Below are 19,838 nucleotides of genomic sequence, written 5' to 3'. Positions count from 1 at the left end.
TAACTGACAAACAAACAAATTCTTCCCTTATCACTCCTAAACACTTTTTGCATAATAATTTGGAACACAGTGTACATGTGCTTTTCCACAAAACACCAGTGGTTCACGTAGTGAATCTTACAGTTCTAACTTGCCAACCGTGGTCTGTATGGAATTGTTCAATAAAGGGCCCAAAATTAAGATAACATAGATGGGAGAGGTCTCTATGAATAGGAATTCCTAAGTATTTGATACCCTGTGAGGGCCAGGCAAAGGGAAAGTTGGACTGGATGGAATCCTATATGGATTTGGGGAGGGAGACATCGAGGGCCTCAGACTTCGCTGCATTGATTTTAAAATTTTACCATGTAACAAAGTGATCTATTTCAGCCATAACAGCAGGGATGGATATATGTGATTGAGTGATATATACTAGGACATCATCAGCAAATAGAGAGCACTTGTACTCGGTGCCTCCCACCTCAATCCACCTAATATTGGGGTTATGGCGAATTGATGAGAGCAGGTGCTCCGTCACTAGGATGTATAAGAGAGGGGACAGAGGACATCCCTGCCTTGTCCCATTGGTGATTGTGAAAGGTGATGAAAATGTTCTGACGCACCCCCTGGGCCTTGGGACACCCGGAGCCGGACCCTTTTTGGTGGATGCTGGTGGTTGTAGTCTTCGTGGCGGCGATCCGGTTCCGTGGCTCAGGGCGGTCAAACCAGTGGCGGAACTATTTATGTGGTTTTGATGTTTAAATGTCCGACTACGCCACCCGTGGATTGCGGTCAGAGTGAACCGCCGCTACAGGGCAGACCACTAAGGCTGGTGTTGTGGGTGCAGCAGAGCGTAGCATAACTCCCCACGGGAGGAGTATAGCCTCAGGGCAGTGTATGCGGAGGATGGGGGTGATGGTGCAGGGCAGCAGCAGTAACGACACGGAGTCAGTGATGCAGTTCAGGGCCTTTACTCACAGTTCTTATTATCCAGACCACGTCTGCAGGTAACGGCTGCCCACGTCGTACTGTGCTCACCAGGTGAGGGGCTCAGACAACTCCCAGATAACTTTGGAGCGCTTCACAGGACCCCCTTTGTGTGTCCTTTGTCTGGCCTTTCTTACCAACACTTCTGTCCGGCTGCCTCGGGCCTCCTCTTGGTAAACTTGGCGCCAGTTTCCCTGACCCTATGTGGTGCCTTCCTAGCGGGTGGAGCAAGGGGCTGCGCCACATAAAATGTCAGAGCCTCCGGTTTCTAGCTGAGGGTCGTTTCCTGCCTCCACTAGTTCGGGGACCGGTCTCCCCCTTTGGCCTGACCCCTCCACGAAGGTGGATTCGGGCGTGCGGTGGCGACTCGCCCGTCCGCACCCCTGGGATCCCTTCATTCCTCGTTCCTGGAGCCTTCTCCGCTCCTCTTCCTTCCTTCTCCCTCTTGCAGGCCTGGGCCTCTGTTACTAGGCCCGCCTCCGGAGCAGAGCACATGCAGAGCCCCTGCTCCCTGCCACTTCTGCTCAGACTTCTCTGCACTGAACTAAGATGGTGCCCACCTTTTATACTCCCTTCTCAATGCACCCAGGAACTGCTTCCTCCCTGCTCCTGCACTGCAGGGTTCCCCTTCCTCAGTGTTCCCTCCCCCCACTCCAGCCAGGGACAGGGACTGTCGTGCCCATCTCAGGGGCATATTGGTCGCCCTGCCCCACGGCAATGTGGTGTAATGCATGCAGGTGTCGGGTCCTGATCCACACTCCATCCTTATCTGAGAGTGAGATATCACACCTCTGGGTGAGGTGCAATACGTCTGTAGCAACCGAGCCCTCGGTGCTACAGTTCCATTTATCTTCAGCCTAGGTGACGTATTGTGATACAGGGCCGTGATTTTGGCTATAAAAGGGTCCCCTAGACCCCTACCCCAAGCTTTTTAAGAGAATCATATATGGCGTGCCAGGAGACTCTATGGAATGCTTTCTCAGCATCCAACGAGAGTATCTACTTACAAATTTTTAACTGCATCTAGCCCAGGAAATACTTTGTGCCTAGTAGCAGTGTCTGCTAGTCAGCGGATTATCCCGGCTGTTAAGCAAGCTACACCACCTGTAGTTTGGACACTTAATTTTTTCAAAGGAAATGCTTCGGGACCACGGGATACTTAGTGAAGAGCATCAGGAGGCACCCCAAGGCATAGGGGCTGGGACTGGCACTAGGATGCCTTGCGGTGGACAGCCGAGCTCGATCCTTATAAAAGCTTTTTAACTGCAGCAGCTTTAGTGGACGCTACTGGAGCTGGAATTACGCGGCTGCTGGCATGAGACTTGCCCTCCAATAGATCCTTGTAAATGGATTTAAAGTGTATTCATTCAAATTAGAGGGACAATTTAAATTAAAAAGCTTAGAGCTGCCTCCACCGCAGGGGGGCTCTCTCGACCCACCAGCGGACAGGCACCAGTATTGGGAGAGGGGGGCTGGCCGTCAGGGTTCACCGCGGCTCTGGCACAAACCCGGCGACATGGAGGTGGCACGGGCAGGAGCGGACTGGCCGTCTCGGCTTCTCACTTTTTGGATTTTAGAAGGGCATGACATGCCTATATCTGTGTCTCCCCCTCCTTTTACTCCTCCACCTCTTTTCTTTTCGCATGACTATATGTACTTGTCACTTTTCCATGTGTTAGTTGTGTCTTCTGAGCAGTTTGTCAGCTTTTGGACACCTTTGAAGGTGTTTTCTATGTGTTTCTATGTGTTTTTGTTTGCCTGCCATTGGTTTTAACGGTGTTCGAAGGTGTTCGATGAACAGTTCGACGAACAGTTCGGCGAACACACGGGTGTTCGACGAACCGAACCGAACTCGAACACTACGGGGGTGGCTCAACACTACTCGTCCAGTCCCTGCCTCACACTAGAGACATTTATAATAACTCCAGGACTATGGAGCTGGTCATTTTCTCATAATCTGTGGCCATTATTAGTGATCTCGCATTGTACGGTAATATCACCCTGGAGGTTGTGATGTATTTAGTGTAATAGCGCCATCTAGAATATACAGTATATATCAGGCGATACCATGCTTTCTATAGTTAGTCGTCTTCTGTGCCCTCTATAGCTATCTATTATACTTTATATTTCTTTATAATAATTTATAATAAATTACTCGATAGTTTTACAGCTTTATGATGTTTATTAATCTGCTGTAATTATAAAAGAAAGTCCAACCTTACAGTGGACACAGGTGGAAGTGTCCTCCATGATGGTGTAGGCTGAGGTGGAGCAAGTATACAGTCAGTGGGGGATCAAGATGACCAGTATTCCCCAGGGTTCCTTGTTATCAGGGAGGGACCCGGTGTAGGCAATCAAAAGATCTTATCCTCTGGCCGGCTGTGTGCCATCAACAGGTAATGACCATCCGGCAGTGCGACATCAACTGGTCATCACCCTCCAGCTGTGTGCCATCAACAGGTAATTACCATCCGGCAGTGCGCCATCAACAGGTAATGACCCTCTGGCTATGGCCATCAATAGGTCATCACCCTCCGGCTGTGTGCCATCAACAGGTAATGACCATCCGGCAGTGTGCCATGAACAGGTAATGACCATCCGGCTGTGTGCCATCAACAGGTAATGATCCTCTGTCCGGCTGTGTGCCATCAACAGGTAATGACCCTCTGGCTATGGCCATCAATAGGTCATCACCCTCCGGCTGTGTGCCATCAACAGGTAATGACCATCCGGCAGTGTGCCATCAACAGGTAATGACCCTCTGGCTATGGCCATCAATAGGTCATCACCCTCCGGCTGTGTGCCATCAACAGGTAATGACCATCCGGCAGTGCGCCATCAACAGGTAATGACCCTCTGGCTATGGCCATCAATAGGTCATCACCCTCCGGCTGTGTGCCATCAACAGGTAATGACCCTCTGGCTATGGCCATCAATAGGTCATCACCCTCCGGCTGTGTGCCATCAACAGGTAATGTCCATCCGGCAGTGCGCCATCAACAGGTAATGATCCTCTGTCCGGCTGTGTGCCATCAACAGGTAATGACCCTCTGGCTATGTCCATCAATAGGTCATCACCCTCCGGCTGTGTGCCATCAAATGTTTTTATCTTCTGTCCAGTTTTGTGCCATCAAGAGGTAATGACCCTCCAGCTGTGGGCCATCAACAGGTCATCACCCTTCGGCATTTAGGCTTCTTGTCTTCTGTAAGATGCGATTCTTGAGTCTCCTGATGTTAAAAAATATTTAAAAAATCACCGATTAAACTAATAATCTATCTAGTACATAAGCATCACAATTTATAATCTATCTAGTGCATAAGTATGACAATTTAGCTCACAGAACATACACTATGCTAAAACATTAGACCCTACAAGCAGAAATTTGCTAAACTAGCATAAATATAACTGACAAATCAGTAGAAAAATCGCTACCAATGGCACAGCTCTCTTCACATCAACCTGTAACCATAGTAGATAAGAAATAGAGGACAAAGCTCATAGTCAGTTATCAACAATTCGGCATGGGGCATCCCACCAGAGACATTATAATATCTAGTAGATTATAGATGGCAATAGAATTTACCAACAAGCACATAGTACGCCAAACTCAAGTACATAGAATGGCAAACCTCGACACGTTTTCCTAAAATAGGTTCATCAGAAGCACATACTAGACAGTGATACTTAGCAAAGCGTTCATAGATATATGCGCCATATGATAAGGTGCTAAAGTGCAAGTGTGTGACAAAATATCCATTCGATTTCAGCTGCAATGCTGCATTGTATGTAGTAAGATGGTGCCCATCAGACAGCATGTATAGGACTAACCTGTGATGAAAACACGAGCAATGGGAAAGTTCAAGCAGTTGCCTTCTCAATCTTCCTCGCCTCTAAGACATCTAAGGAAACATCTTCTCCTCTTGATTTTGGGTGGAGGTGTTGTAGGCATTTCAGGCTCTGGCATTCTAGGTTCTGACATACTAGGTTCTGACATGGTAGGTTCTGGTGTTCTAGGTTCTGGTGCTCTTGGCTCTGGAATTCTGGGTTGTTGGCTTCTCTGAAAAATCAGTAACCTCTCTTTATGCTCCGTGGAACTTCGAGCTCTTCTTCCTATATTGTTGTGAGGGATCGTTCTGACCCAGACAATATCACTGAACGCCACTTTATAGTTGCAACTAGGAACCTTTTTCGCATCCTGCGGTGCAGGAGCCATGGATGGAGTAGAACATTTGCCATTGGGCAGGACAGGTGTTCTCCTGGAGTCTTGCTCCTGAATCTGAGGGATGCAAATCGGCTCCTTACAAGCACTTTGTTCCTTCAGAATGGTTTTGTTCTCAGGAGTTTTCTGATTGTTTCACCAGGTTCAGACATTGCCCACTTGCTCAAGACAAGACTTAAGGCCAAATACTCTAGTATTGTCAGTAGTGTCATCACCGCAACAAAAACTGCGTCACGGAAGAGCCAAAGAGGAAGATTGATGGAAGCTTGATAGGTGCTTCTCCTGAGATCCACGGGTAGTGGGTCATCCTATAATAAAGAAAAAAAACATAATAAAGTCCTGTATATTTATACCCAATCCAGTCAAACAGAGAGCCCTTGTTATTATACAGTGATGGATATGTAGCACCCTGAGGATTCGGCTGCTACAGGGGTATTACACCTCAAGCCAGAGGTGTGATATTCCACGCCCGGGTAAGGATGGAGTGTGGATCTGAGCTCAGAAAGCTGCATGCACTACACACATCCCATTTCCGAGGAGCAGACCAACGGTACTCCCACTTAGAAATGTGCAGGTACGACCGAGTCTGTTCCTGGCTGGAGTGGGAGGGGGGTGGTACATCCCAGTAGTGTAGGGGCAGAGAGGGGGAGCAGCCTGGGTAAAGTTAGGAGCTCATTGGGTGCTGGTCACCTGAGCTCACACATAGAGGGAGTATTTAAGGTGGGCACCATCTAAGATCAGGGTCAGTCAGTCAGTCAGCCACAGTCAGTCAGTCTGTGAGAAGTCAGAGGAAGAGGAGCAGAGCAGCCCCAGAGAGAGTGAGAGTGGAGCAAGAAAGACCCAGAGGGGGAGACAGAAGGAACTCTGAGAACCCGAGTACAACCCTAGGGTGAAGAGTTGGCAATAGGGTACCGGATCCCAAACTGGTGGGGGCTAAAGCATACCTCAGCCAGAGACCGGAGGCTGTGGGCAGGATCTGCCACGGCCACCCACCACATCCACCCTGAAGGCAAACCACGTGTAGGGTCAGGGAACCCAAGGCCAAGGGTCTCCCAACAGAAGGCCCGAGGGAGCTGGACCTAGGTGGATCCCTGGTGGGGACGGCCAGAAGAAAGGACAAGAAGGAGGGCTCAGGGACACGCTCCGGACTTGCTTGGGGGTTGGCTGAATCCAGGACCTGGTGGACGCAGCACGGCTCGGGTGGTCACTCAAGGCCGGAGTGACCGGAATATCTGCAGTAAGTAAACACCCTGAACTGCACAACCCGACTCTGTCTTTAATTATCATCTACGCTGCACCACCACAACCCCCATCCTCTGCACCTGACCCCCTGAGGCCATACCCCTCCCGTTGGGGGTTATACTATCTAAAGCTGCACCAACACCATCAGCCTCAGCGGACCCTGCTGCAGCGGCGGCCGTAGTGACCGCAATCCAACGGGTGGCGTAGTCGACATAAAGAACTTTAGTAACATCAGTAAGGACTGCCACACACTGAGCTTGACACCCTGGGCACGGACCGGGTCACAGCCACTCGGAGACTACAACCCCCATCTGATCCGGCTCCGGGTATTCCCCTAAAGAATATGGCCCAGGGGGTGCGTCAACTTTGGCGTAGTCGGCAGGATTACGTGCCCGCAACATCCGGGTACTGCGTGCCTGAAGAACAGAACAAGTTTACCTCAAAAAGAAGTCTCCTGCCGGTTCCGGAGGGTCCCCGCCATCGGACTCCATCACAGATCGATTCCCGCCGGTTGTCCGCCATTAACAGCTTTTTCCTGCCATCTGCAGAGTTTCCCGCCACTGGGAGACGATTCCCGCCATTTCCGAAGATTTCCCGCCTTGGGGGAGCGGACGCCATTATGGGCGTGCCAGAGGGTGGCAAGAGGCCACCTCCCATCGTGGGCCAGGACCGAAAATGGCGCCAAAAGTGGAAACCGCCCCCAACAACAGAGACTGTGATGCTAGAGGTGTCTGTCAGCGTGAAAGAACTGCCCCTGGAGCTGACAATCACCAAGTGGCCCCGGGACCGCCCTCGAAGTGGGAGGACTGAGAAGAAGAGAGCAAAGATGGGTGTCGCCTGGAGCAGTCTGGAGAGAGCGCACCCGGAGACAAGAAGCCTAGAGCTGAGTCCAGAAGAAGCTGACCCGGAGATGGAAGAAGAGCAGAGCAGCACCGGCCCGCTGGCCAGGAGCCTGCTGGAGACAACGGAAGGAGAGCAGAGCAGCACCGACCCGTTGGTCAGGAGCCTGCTAGAAGCAACGACCCCACTAGGCTTAGTGGAGGTCCTGGCACAGCTCCCCCGAGATCGGGAGTGTGCACAGACTGCGCTGGAGGGCCTCGCACGGAGGATGGCCCGGGTGCAGCGAGAGACGTTAGCAGAATGGAGCCGTGAGATGGTCCAGCAGACAAGAACTCGTCAGCGGAGCACGCCACCCGAGACGAGGAGACAGACCGCCTCTGAGGATGGCGCAGGAGGACTGAAGGTCGGAGACGGCGCCGAGAAGGGAGCCGAACGAATGGAGGCAGGTAAAGGGGACGTCACTACCCCGAGCCGGGAAACCGCGTGCCTGCCCCAGCTCCCCGTCGCAGAGCCCGAAGTACCCCCTGCTGTGCCCGTCGCTGCAACGTCATCGCCGCAGACTAGGCCTCAAACGGGAGCCGCGACCCCTGTGACGTCACACGTCTCGACCCCGAGCGTGACCAAGCAGGAAGTACCATCGGCCTGGTCGCAAGGCCTAGTACCCCCGGGCGCCGCAATACCAACAGCGCCCCCTACCTCCGCGGAGCCACCGGCCTGGTCGCAGGGCCAAGTAGCCCAGGGCGCCGCCGTCCTTACGGTGCCCTTCACTTTCCAGGTGCCCCAGGCCTGGCCGCAAGGCCTGGTCAACCCGGGCGCCGCTACCACCACAGCGCCCATAACACCTAAAGTACCGCACCTGGGTGAAAATCTATTTGCCCAGCATACGTACCCGGACGGGTCTGAAACTGAAACTGTCCACAAAGAAAGAGCAGGAGGACGTCGTCGTTGAGTACAGCGGAGTAGAAGCTGTATATAGTTGCCCGTCGGGGCACAGTGAACCGTTGCTGCTATTATAGTCCCCGTTGGGACCAGAGAATTGAACTGTTACCCGTATTTCCCTTAATCCCACTGACCGAGGACTGAGAGCGGTCATTCCTTTCCTAATACCTGGCCGAGGACTGAGAGCGGCCATATCCCCTTGTATATAGTTGCGCTTCCTAAAGCGCCCCCTACCGGTTTTATAGGAAAACCATTTTTCTAGAGAAACTGTTGCATTTTTCCCGGGCACACGTTGCACAGTGTCCGGAGGAGGAACTAGAAGCAAGAGAAGTCTACGAGAATGTTATTTATGAAAAAAAAGTTTTATTGCTGATATATATGTTTTATATGTTTTTATTATGTTGTTTATGCAAAAATTGTATGTTTTGGTGTTTTTATATCTTACAGCCCGAGGACGTGCTGTGATTTACCAGGGGGGAATGTAGCACCCTGAGGATTCGGCTGCTACAGGGGTATTACACCTCAAGCCAGAGGTGTGATATTCCACGCCCGGGTAAGGATGGAGTGTGGATCTGAGCTCAGAAAGCTGCATGCACTACACACATCCCATTTCCGAGGAGCAGACCAACGGTACTCCCACTTAGAAATGTGCAGGTACGACCGAGTCTGTTCCTGGCTGGAGTGGGAGGGGGGTGGTACATCCCAGTAGTGTAGGGGCAGAGAGGGGGAGCAGCCTGGGTAAAGTTAGGAGCTCATTGGGTGCTGGTCACCTGAGCTCACACATAGAGGGAGTATTTAAGGTGGGCACCATCTAAGATCAGGGTCAGTCAGTCAGTCAGCCACAGTCAGTCAGTCTGTGAGAAGTCAGAGGAAGAGGAGCAGAGCAGCCCCAGAGAGAGTGAGAGTGGAGCAAGAAAGACCCAGAGGGGGAGACAGAAGGAACTCTGAGAACCCGAGTACAACCCTAGGGTGAAGAGTTGGCAATAGGGTACCGGATCCCAAACTGGTGGGGGCTAAAGCATACCTCAGCCAGAGACCGGAGGCCGTGGGCAGGATCTGCCACGGCCACCCACCACATCCACCCTGAAGGCAAACCACGTGTAGGGTCAGGGAACCCAAGGCCAAGGGTCTCCCAACAGAAGGCCCGAGGGAGCTGGACCTAGGTGGATCCCTGGTGGGGACGGCCAGAAGAAAGGACAAGAAGGAGGGCTCAGGGACACGCTCCGGACTTGCTTGGGGGTTGGCTGAATCCAGGACCTGGTGGACGCAGCACGGCTCGGGTGGTCACTCAAGGCCGGAGTGACCGGAATATCTGCAGTAAGTAAACACCCTGAACTGCACAACCCGACTCTGTCTTTAATTATCATCTACGCTGCACCACCACAACCCCCATCCTCTGCACCTGACCCCCTGAGGCCATACCCCTCCCGTTGGGGGTTATACTATCTAAAGCTGCACCAACACCATCAGCCTCAGCGGACCCTGCTGCAGCGGCGGCCGTAGTGACCGCAATCCAACGGGTGGCGTAGTCGACATAAAGAACTTTAGTAACATCAGTAAGGACTGCCACACACTGAGCTTGACACCCTGGGCACGGACCGGGTCACAGCCACTCGGAGACTACAACCCCCATCTGATCCGGCTCCGGGTATTCCCCTAAAGAATATGGCCCAGGGGGTGCGTCAGATACATTATCAAGCAACTTTTAGAGATATCCCATTGAGAAGATCAGGAAGAAGTTTGTGATTCACCTCCAGGGTCCATGGAATATTATTTACAGTTGGACTTTCATATGACGGACGGTCACGTGTCCAGTATGAGAAGTCCTGCAAGAGGCGATATTCTCATTAGCTGATCCTTGTGACCTCCATATTGATGAGAACATACTCGCCCTCAGTGTACTGTAATGTGGGGGGTAGAGCAACGTAAAGCACAGAAATGATAGGATGATACTCATCATCTCCAGAGGTCTCTCAGCACCAAGGTATGGTCAATGAGATACAAGCTGCAGATGGGCCGAGGCTTCTAATATACCCAGGGGTGACATCACAAAGCCCTCTGTGACATCATTGCACAGTTCTATCCATCATGTCACTGATACTTTGGACCTAACTAAATGTCTAAAAGAGAACCCTTCCACACGATTTCCAATCACGGAGCAGCTTCAGTTTTTCAAGAAAAGTTTAAAAAATATAATCTGTGCTGTGATTGGTCACAATGGCACATGAAGCAGAACGTCTTTAGATCTTTTAAAGGGAAAGTGTCAGCAATTTTTTTACAATTGTAAAATTGTAAAGTATTTATATTTATATATAAATACACATATATATTTAAAAAGGTTTCAATGGTATAAAATCTGAAAAAAATATTTTAACTCTTTTGATGTTTTCATCTTGTAAACACTAGGGGGAGCTGCTGTGGACAGTTCCATGAAAACAGAATACAGCTAGCTCGCATTACGACTGCAGTAAAAGTGGGCGGGATCTGCTCACATGGGTGTGATGTCACTCCTCCCCTTCTGGGCGTTTACAAAAAGGTAAATGAGACTGTAGTTTAGGATCACAGTGCGGAGCGATCACTGGTGACTGCAAAGTGATATATAAGGGACAACACCAAAGTCATTAATCACTACAAGGACAAAGCAGGAATGTGGGAGTCAGAGGGGTCACCCCACACTTATATCCCCTCTGACTGTCACTTTCTAAGCTCCTTTCCCTGCCATAACCTCTTATTCCCGCAGGTAAATTCTTACAGGACCCCCCTCCCCATCCCCTTCCCCTGCCGCAGCTGATTCTAAACGTCCTCCATATGTAATAATAGACAGGTACTCACCGGCAGCCTATGGTAATTCACAGGGTAGAACAGGGTACAGCACAGAAACAATATGGCGATCCTCATTGTCTCCAGGGGGTATCTCAGCACCAAGATATGGCCAATGAGATATGAGCTCCAGGTGGATGGAGCCCCCTTATATACCCCAAGGGTGACATCACAACGCCCTCTGTGACATCATCACCCACAACATTCCGTCACATGACATCACCCAGCACCAGCATCATGTGACCCAGCGTAAATAGAAACGGTCCCTGTTGCCTATAGCAACCATTCAAAACTAAGTTTAAACTTTTCCAACAGCTAAAGGCGGCTCTGTGATGGCAGTTTCTTCTTGTGGACGGTTGTGATAAATCTGCAGAACATCTACATAACGTGACTGTTATGCACACGCCCGGGCTAAGCGGCGTGTGATTGTGATTGGTAGTGATTCCACTGGACCGTGCCGGAGAGTGAATGCCTGGAGGGGCGTGACTAGGTATTCACCCGATCCGACCAGGGTCGCACGACGGCATACGACGCCAGTGCACCAAGGAGGAACCGAGCAGAGGGACCAGGTGCTACTCCAGGACAGACCCCGGACACGGCTGTTGACCCACACAGGGGAATACAGGAACAGGCTGGTAGGCTGGCACACAGACTGGTGGGTATAGGCAGGCACGACTGGTATGCAGGCAGGCGGGTATGCAGGCAGGGGGGTAAAGGCAAGCACAGCTAGAGTGCAGACAGGGAGGCACTAGCAGGTAGGAACACAGGCGGGATAGGACCCAGTACACACCGGGACTAAGGAACAATACAGGCAGAACAGGTAAAGGACAGGAGAGAGTTCAGACTGGAACTGAGTGTACGGAGGAGACCGACACTGCAGAGGGATACAGGAGCGGGTCTGGGAATACGGCCCCCAGAGAGGCGGAACGAACAGGCAAGGAGCGTGTTCAGACAGGACAGACCAGACACAGGAGCGGGTCTAGGAAATCGGCCACTAGAAGGCGGAGCGAACAGGCAAGGAGCGTGTTCAGACAGGACAGACCAGACACAGGAGCGGGTCTAGGAAATCGGCCACTAGAAGGCGAGAGGAACAGGCTAGGAGCGTGTTCAGACAGGTCAGACAAGATACAGGAACGGGTCTAGGTAATCGGCCCCTAGAAGGCAAGAGGAACAGGCTAGGAGCGTGTTCAGACAGGACAGACAAGAGAACACAGAAAGGACTCAGTTCAGACACGGGAACTAATACCGAAAAGCAGGAGACATACAGGACTCAGTTCAGACACGGGAGCTGATACCGCAAAGCAGGAGACATACAGGACTCAGTACAGACACGGGAGCTGATACCGCAAAGCAGAAGACATACAGGACTCAGTTCAGACAGGCCTGGAAATACAGCCTCCAGGAAAGGCAGACAAGGAAACAAAGAACGGGACCTGGCACCTTCAGAGTGCAAGCACACACTGAAGGAAACACTATGCTCAGGCAGGGATAGAAGGGAGCTGCTGAGCTATATACCAAGTGACAGACAGCAATAGGCTGAGGACGCACAAGGGGTGTGACCCACAGCAGGTACAAAAGGCAGGAAGTGATCGGGCGCCGCCCTTAAGCAGCAGAAACAGACACAAACAGACAGCATGGAGGGAAGCCAGAGAGACATTCTGGACAGGAGATCAAGTGCGCCCTCTTGCACAGTGGGAGATGGACCACCATGCAAGGACGCCGCCAGGTATGTTACAGTACCTCCCCCCTTACGCCCCCTCTTCTTCAGGCCTGCCAGAATCTTCCGCAGGGAATTCGAGGACCAGTCGTTCACTGGGTTGGAGGGGGACAGAGACTTGAGGGTAATCTCTGCTTCGAGGTACATCTTGTCAAGCTCACAGGAAAAAATAGACGGGTTATCAGGTACATAATGAGGAAAATTCACTGTCTCTTTGTTATCTGGTGGTATCCCGGAGGATTCAGGAAACAACTGGAGGTCCTCCGCCGGGTCAGAAGAGTGCAGAGGCTCAGAGAAAACAACTGCTTCAGAGTACACTAGGTCAGACTCACTGGAGGAAGCAGGCGAGGTATCGGGTACCGAGTATAGGAAAGTCTCTGTCCATTCACCACCAGGTGGCACCCCGAAGGGTTCTGAACACAACTGGAGGTCCTCCGCCTGGTCGGAGGGGTGTAGAGACTCGGGAGTAACCTCTGCTTCGGAGTACACTAGGTCGGACTCACTGGACGAAGCGAGCGAGGTATCAGGTACAGGATATAGGAAAGTCTCTGTCCATTCACCACCAGGTGGCACCCCGAAGGATTCTGAACACAACTGGAGGTCCTCCGCCTGGTCGGAGGGGTGTAGAGACTCAGGAGTAACCTCTGCTTCGGAGTACACTAGGTTGGACTCACTGGACGAAGCGAGCGAGGTATCAGGTACAGAGTATAGGAAAGTCTCTGTCCATTCACCACCAGGTGGCACCCCGAAGGATTCTGAACACAACTGGAGGTCCTCCGCCTGGTCGGAGGGGTGTAGAGACTCAGGAGTAACCTCTGCTTCGGAGTACACTAGGTTGGACTCACTGGACGAAGCGAGCGAGGTATCAGGTACAGAGTATAGGAGAGTCTCTGTCCTTTCGCTACCAGGTAGCACCCCGAAGGGTTCAGGAGACAACTGGAGATCCTCCGCCTGGTCGGAGGGGTGTAGAGACTCGGAGGTAACTACCACTTTGGGGTACCCATTGTCAGGCTCACAGGACGAAGCGGACAAAGTATTGTGTACCGGGTGTAGAGAAGTCTCTCTCCATTTGTCATCGAGTGGTATCCCGGAGGGTTCAGGAGGCAACAGGGGATCCTCCGCCAGGTAGTAGAGGTGCACAGACTCTGAGGTAACCACAGCTTTGGAGCATCCTTGGACATGCACACCGGTTAAAGAGAGAGAAGCATCTGATGCCGGGTGCAGGAAGTTCTCCTGTGTGGAGTCTGGATGGGCAGAAGTCTCTTCAGCCAGGAGAACTGGTGCACTACCCACGCACATTACCCATTGGGGTTTCTCCGGGATACAGGGAGATGAAGCTTCAGTAGGGACTTCAAGGTTGGGGTCAGGAGGTCTCAGGGAGGACAGACCCTGGCGTGACGGCTTGCCTCTAAGTCTAGCACGTCTGGACTGCCTCTTGAGGTTGAGAGAAGTATTCCGGAAAGCGTAGTCACCCTGTGAGGATTCTGGGTGGGCAGTAGTCTCATTGGGCTGGAGGACTATTGCGCTACCCACACACATTACCCGTCGGGGCTGCTCCGGGATATTGGGAAGTGAAGCTTCAGCAGGGGCTTCAGAGTTAGGGTCCTCGAAGACCATACGAAAGGCCACCAGGAAGGCCTGCAGGTCAAGGATGACAGGATCCCATGCTTCCCATAGGGGGGTGACCCATTTCAAGGCATCACCCGCTAGGTAGTCAATCATAAAGGCCACTTTAGCCCAATCGGAAGGAAAATAGAGAGGGTAGGCCTTAAAGTGTAGCATGCATTGCTCCACAAATGCACGACACTGTCTTGGATCCCCATAGTAACGTGGCGGATCCGCAGGAACGAGAGCTGATAGATCCATCTGGACGGGTGCGTAATTCGCCTGGAACTCAGCTAAAGGGGGAAAAAAAATTATTTATTTATTTTAATGCATGTATTCGCTGGAAAAACTTCTCAAAGAGCGAAGGCCGTGGGGCTCAACGGGAACCATGGCCTGAGCATGCTGTTATGCACACGCCCGGGCTAAGCGGCGTGTGCGTGTGATTGGTAGTGATTCCACTGGACCGTGCCGGAGAGTGAATGCCTGGAGGGGCGTGACTAGGTATTCACCCGATCCGACCAGGGTCGCACGACGGCATACGACGCCAGTGCACCAAGGAGGAACCGAGCAGAGGGACCAGGTGCTACTCCAGGACAGACCCCGGACACGGCTGTTGACCCACACAGGGGAATACAGGAACAGGCTGGTAGGCTGGCACACAGACTGGTGGGTATAGGCAGGCACGACTGGTATGCAGGCAGGCGGGTATGCAGGCAGGGGGGTAAAGGCAAGCACAGCTAGAGTGCAGACAGGGAGGCACTAGCAGGTAGGAACACAGGCGGGATAGGACCCAGTACACACCGGGACTAAGGAACAATACAGGCAGAACAGGTAAAGGACAGGAGAGAGTTCAGACTGGAACTGAGTGTACGGAGGAGACCGACACTGCAGAGGGATACAGGAGCGGGTCTGGGAATACGGCCCCCAGAGAGGCGGAACGAACAGGCAAGGAGCGTGTTCAGACAGGACAGACCAGACACAGGAGCGGGTCTAGGAAATCGGCCACTAGAAGGCGGAGCGAACAGGCAAGGAGCGTGTTCAGACAGGACAGACCAGACACAGGAGCGGGTCTAGGAAATCGGCCACTAGAAGGCGAGAGGAACAGGCTAGGAGCGTGTTCAGACAGGTCAGACAAGATACAGGAACGGGTCTAGGTAATCGGCCCCTAGAAGGCAAGAGGAACAGGCTAGGAGCGTGTTCAGACAGGACAGACAAGAGAACACAGAAAGGACTCAGTTCAGACACGGGAACTAATACCGAAAAGCAGGAGACATACAGGACTCAGTTCAGACACGGGAGCTGATACTGCAAAGCAGGAGACATACAGGACTCAGTACAGACACGGGAGCTGATACCGCAAAGCAGAAGACATACAGGACTCAGTTCAGACAGGCCTGGAAATACAGCCTCCAGGAAAGGCAGACAAGGAAACAAAGAACGGGACCTGGCACCTTCAGAGTGCAAGCACACACTGAAGGAAACACTATGCTCAGGCAGGGATAGAAGGGAGCTGCTGAGCTATATACCAAGTGACAGACAGCAATAGGCTGAGGACGCACAAGGGGTGTGACCCACAGCAGGTACAAAAGGCAGGAAGTGATCGGGCGCCGCCCTTAAGCAGCAGAAACAGACACAAACAGACAGCATGGAGGGAAGCCAGAGAGACATTCTGGACAGGAGATCAAGTGCGCCCTCTTGCACAGTGGGAGATGGACCACCATGCAAGGACGCCGCCAGGTATGTTACAGCGACATGTAGAAAATCCTGTCTTTTCCCCTCTGTTCTTCCTCTGGTGCTACAGAGACGGATAGAAGGAGCTTTTCCAGACCTTACAGTGCACAATATGGGACCTAATCACTGATATCCCAGATCTCCTCAGTACAAGCATACCGCCAACCTATGAGGACTAGAAAGAGGGCGAAACCATGCGGCACGCGTAGTCTGACCACGCCCCTATCCACACCCCAAGCCACGCCCTTTTTATACCTTGGCAGGAGGAAATGTCTGTACAAAGCGCAAGTTATCAAAAGGCTGAAGGAACACTTTATCAACATGAATGAAGGTTTTGAAGGGCATCCACTGTCCCGGCACTACCGGAAGTTCCACAACCAATCTTATAAGGACACTAAGTTTTGTGGGATCCGATTAGTCCCCAGAAAATGGAGGGGTGGTGATTACCTGAGATTAATGTCGTGGATGGAATCCAAATGGATCTTCACATTAAATAGCTTGGCTCTGAAGGGCCTTAATCACGAGAGTCAGCTGTATGCCTTCAACTCGCAGCGGTATATACTGTATGTATTTTTTATCCCAGTACCAATTGAACATTTACATTGCACTTTTATGAACCTCCTTATATTTTATCAATATAATATGTCTTTGGATATATTCCTTTGAATCCACCTATTTTATATATGTATTTGTTTCTATACATTGATACCCCTATTGGAGATACAATATAATGTTTTTATTTTTCTCCTTCATTTTTTCCTTTTTATCTCTGGATGGTACTAAGTGCCGAATTTATACTATCCTTGTAATATACACTGATTAACAGACTGTTTTTTATAGCCATCAGAAATATAAGTATATAATTTTTATTCATTTTTAACTAATTGTGAAAGTTTGAACAAAGCCTTTTTTATTATTATTTTTTTCACACACAGTCTATTCTTATTGGAATTCTATCTTAGTTCTATTGCACCTCCATATGTCCTTTTGCACCGTCTTGATAGTATTGGATCTTCCTCCATTTCTTTGGTTGTATTATCTTTGTGGGGGGCGTTTGGACTTTATTAGGTTACCAGTTTGACTACCAGCAAGAAGCTGACGAAGAGGAACTGTGAGTCCTCGAAACGCGTAGTTTTTTTTGGCCTATTCAGGACATCGAAGGAGAAGGAGAGAGTCAATGCACAGGGATAAGCCCTCCTGATATCCAGAAGATATATATAACCATATCATATTATTGATGCAAAATATAAATGCACAGAGTCAATAAAATCACTTAAAACACCAAACCCCATCCTTACTTTGCAAGATACCTATTCCAAAGGTGTATCTAGGTTTTCTGGCACCCGGTGCAGCACGGGCTGGCTGGCACATTTTAGCCTGGGGGGCAAGCACACAGCAGTGGCCCATGAGTAGCGGCCCATGGTTCACATGTTGATTACCAGATGCATCATAAGCCTATATTCACACGACCGTATTGTCTAAGTGTTGCCCGTGAAAAAAGCTGACAGCACTTGGACCAGTTCAGATGAGTGTTTGTAGTGGACAGACATAGTACATATTATTCTTATGTATTACTATTTTTAAAGCAGATATACCTTTTTAGAGATGTAGTACCAGGGGCGGACCTACCACCCGTGCAGCCGGTTCATTGAACGGGGGCCCCATCATGGCATGACTACACTGACTCCAGCATGGGGCCTGGCCGGTCGGGGCCCCCTCGGAGCCCCCCTCTTGTGCGTCTCCTCATGGGCCCCCCCCCCGCAGTACCCCCCGCCGTCACATGACCGGAGATGTGCCTGCGCTCAGCATGGGCCCCATGCTGAGCGCAGGGACATCTCCGGTCATGTGACGGCGCCGGCACAATACTTACCCCTCCCCATGCCTCCGCAGCGTCTGCCGCGTCCTCTGACTGTGACGTCTCAGTTCAGAGGGCATGGTGACGTCTTTACACCGCGCGCTCTCTCCTGAGCTGTAAAATCTCAGAGAATGGGAAGACTCGCGCAACGCTGGAGTCCGGATCAGCAGCAGGTAAGAAGTGATGTGAGTATTTTTTTTTTTTATGCATGGGGGCATGGGGCATTTAATGGTGGGGGGGAGTGGGTGTAACATCCTGCATGGGGCATTATATGGGGGGGGTGACATCCTGCATGGGGCATTATATAGGGGGGGGATTGGCATCCTGAATGGGGCATTATATGGGGGAGGGGGGAATTGACATCCTGCATGGGGGCATTATATGGGGGTGGGGGGGAGGGATGTGACATCCTGCATGGGGCATTATAAGAGGGGAAGGGGGAAGTGACATCCTGCATGGGGCATTATAAGAGGGGAAGGGGGGAAGTGACATCCTGCATGGGGCATTATAAGAGGGGAAGGGGGGAAGTGACATCCTGCATGGGGCATTATAAGAGGGGAAGGGGGGAAGTGACATCCTCCTTGGGGCATTATAAGAGGGGAAGGGGGGAAGTGACATCCTGCATGGGGCATTATAAGGGAGGGGGGGCGTGACATTCTGCATGGGGCATTATAAGGGAGGCGGTGTGACATCCTGCATGGGGCATTATAAGAGGGGGAGGGGGGAATTGATATCCTGCATGGGGCATTATATAGAGGGTGAGTGTGTGACATACTGCATGGGGCATTATAAGGAGGGGGGGTGACCTCCTGCATGGGGCATTATAAGGAGGGGGTGGTCTGACATGCTGCATGGGGCATTGAAAAGGGGGGAAGTGACATCCTGCAAGGGGCATTATATGGGGGGAAGAGGTGACATCCTGCATGGGGCATTTTATGGCGGGTAGATGTGACATCCTGCATAGAGCATTAAAAGGGGGGTGTCTTCCTGCATGGGGCATTATAAGGGGGGAACAGCCTGCATGGAGCGTTATATGGGGGCCAATATTCTGCATGGAGCGTTATATGGGGGTCAGTATTCTGTATAGAGCGATATATGGGGGACAGTATTTGGTAGGGAGCGTTATATGGGGGCCAGTATTCTGTATGCAGTGTTATAGCATTACAAATGTTATGTTATCATATGTGTCATGTTCGAGATCTGTGTTCTGCTGCTGTGATACCGTAATTTCCTCCGGGATAAATAAAGTATATCTTATCTTATCTTATCTTATATGGGGACCAGTATCCTCTATGGAGCGTTATATGGGGACCAGTATCCTGTATGGAGCATTATATGGGGACCAGTATCCTGTATGGAGCATTATAAGGGGGTCAGTATCCTGTATGGAGCATGATATGGTGCCCATAATACTGTATGGAGGACTATTCTGTCCGGTCTGCACTGTGCGTTGTGAGGATTCGCTGGTTTCTGAGCTATTGTAGAATTTACAATAGATATCGCTCATGTAATGTAGTAAGTGAAATCCTTGGCCTTGTACTATATATATATATATTTCTCTGCGGTATCTGTGGACCATGAATCATGGTATGTGTTAAAGGGGCCCACTGAAACTCTGTCGCCCAGGGCCCACAAAAACCTGGAGCTGGCCCTGGGGGTAAGTATAACAAGTTGTATTTTTTTTACATACAATTAATTAACTTGGAGTGGGGGGAATCAGAGATGCACGGGGGGGGGGGGGGGGGGCCTTCATGCCCCCTATGAAGGGCGGGGGGGGCCCCCAAAAAATTCTTGCACAGGGGCCCACAACAGTCTGTGTCCGCCCCTGTGTAGTACGCTGTGTTTTTCTACACTCCTAAAATAACATATCAGCAGAGTAAAGGTGGTCACACATAAGCCCAGG

This window comes from Phyllobates terribilis, unplaced genomic scaffold (genome assembly GCF_046119375.1).
Source record: "Phyllobates terribilis strain yellow unplaced genomic scaffold, ASM4611937v1 Scaffold_235__1_contigs__length_3068650, whole genome shotgun sequence".
In the NCBI taxonomy this organism is placed as follows: Eukaryota; Metazoa; Chordata; class Amphibia; order Anura; family Dendrobatidae; genus Phyllobates; species Phyllobates terribilis.
This window is presented reverse-complemented; position numbering follows the sequence as displayed.